The 1462-nt window shown below is 39.5% G+C and overlaps 1 protein-coding gene across 1 annotated transcript in view; it reads right to left on the reverse strand.

The window, feature by feature from the left end:
- Positions 1 to 1343, reverse strand: part of LOC101851849 — an 8072-nt gene extending 6729 nt beyond the window's left edge. The window contains exon 1 of the mRNA XM_005091138.3: positions 1247 to 1343. The gene's annotated coding sequence lies outside the window, so the exon portion shown is untranslated. The remainder of the gene's footprint in view (positions 1 to 1246) is intronic.
- Between the last annotated feature and the right edge of the window lie 119 nt (positions 1344 to 1462).

A 1462-nucleotide genomic window follows, 5' to 3' on the forward strand; every position in this document is an offset into this window, starting at 1 on the left:
GAGTGTGTGTGAGTGTGTGTGTGTGTGTGTGTGTGTGTGTGTGTGTGTGTGTGTGTGTGTGCGCGCGCGCGCGCGCTCGTGTACATGCCACATGTGCCTGTAACTCAACGTGACAGACGGCCACGTCTACCAGTGTCTCTATGTCGTGATAAAAACAAATAATATTCTGTTTACTCTGCATGTCTAACAAAACGAATAAAAAGCAGCAACAAAATATAGCACACCAATGATACCATCTCATCCAGATCAATACCTTTTTTTCCACACAGTTAGATAACAATGTATGCAATAATGGCTGTGAAATCGATCTCCCGTTCATGCTATTTAGCAGTAGTGTAATCATAAGCAATGTTATCACCCATAATTGCAACAACAGCAAATCGACATTAACGTTATTAGAATAGGCTTTCTATAAACGAGCGCCTCAAAAGGCTTGATGAAAAAAACCATTGCGAAATTGTATGGGTTTAACGTTGCAAAAAGGAACAAAATTAAAGGTAACTTGACTCAGTCTTGTAACAAAATTGACTTTTCTGTCACTTTTTTATCATCATTTATTAAAGTATACTTGTAACAGAAAAAGAAAAGACTGTCTTGGTCTACCTCTATGCTCTTAGCATATTTGGAGAGCATTGATGTAAAATGGCATTTTGGTAAATTGTAGGGCCTTGGCATAAATTATACTTTATCTTAGGAAAAAAAAATAATGAACATAATTTTGTATAGCGCATAACCAGCTCTACAGCAAGCTCAGTGCGCTTTACACTCTAGAATATTACCCCAGCAGACCATACAAACACTCAGAAACATTCTCAGCTTTCCGGGAAACATACAGTGCAAGCAGCTGCTTAAGCGCTCAAACACTAACAAACTGACAAGATCTTTCACAAGTATCCTCTCACTTGACTAGTGTGCGCCCGACACACCCACAACCCCTCATGGTTTCGATGGGTAGATCTAGATATCTATAACAATACAATTTCTATCAAAAACACAGTGATACTGCAACAAACCGAAAGACAAGCCTTTTAACAGTTCTCTTAACTCAAGGAGCAGAATAAGAATAAATTACAATTATTTTCTTCAGTGTTCAGCGAAGACTGTTTCATATCATGACCTGTGATAAGGTGTGGGTGGACAGATGACTCATGCTCTCATTTATGCCTTTAAAAACATTAAAACATTGTCGACCTGTTCTGTTCTTACCCTCACATTCCATAGAGTACTAGTAGCCGACACAACCTACCTTTGGAGAGAAGAACTGTACTTTATGTGTTATAAACCACGATATAAACCTCTCCCAAGCCAACAACCCTCAGCACACCATGCATGCATAGCAAACACTTGAATGATCTACTTGGAAATTCAGTCTAACTCCCTCCCATGGTGAAATGGTGTGCATGAAAAAGCCGTTGAACTCCGCAACGCTGATGAGAGAGAGAGAGAGAGAGAGAGAGAGAGA

The sequence above is a fragment of the Aplysia californica genome, unplaced genomic scaffold, assembly GCF_000002075.1.
Source record: "Aplysia californica isolate F4 #8 unplaced genomic scaffold, AplCal3.0 scaffold00026, whole genome shotgun sequence".
Lineage (NCBI taxonomy): Eukaryota > Metazoa > Mollusca > Gastropoda > Aplysiida > Aplysiidae > Aplysia > Aplysia californica.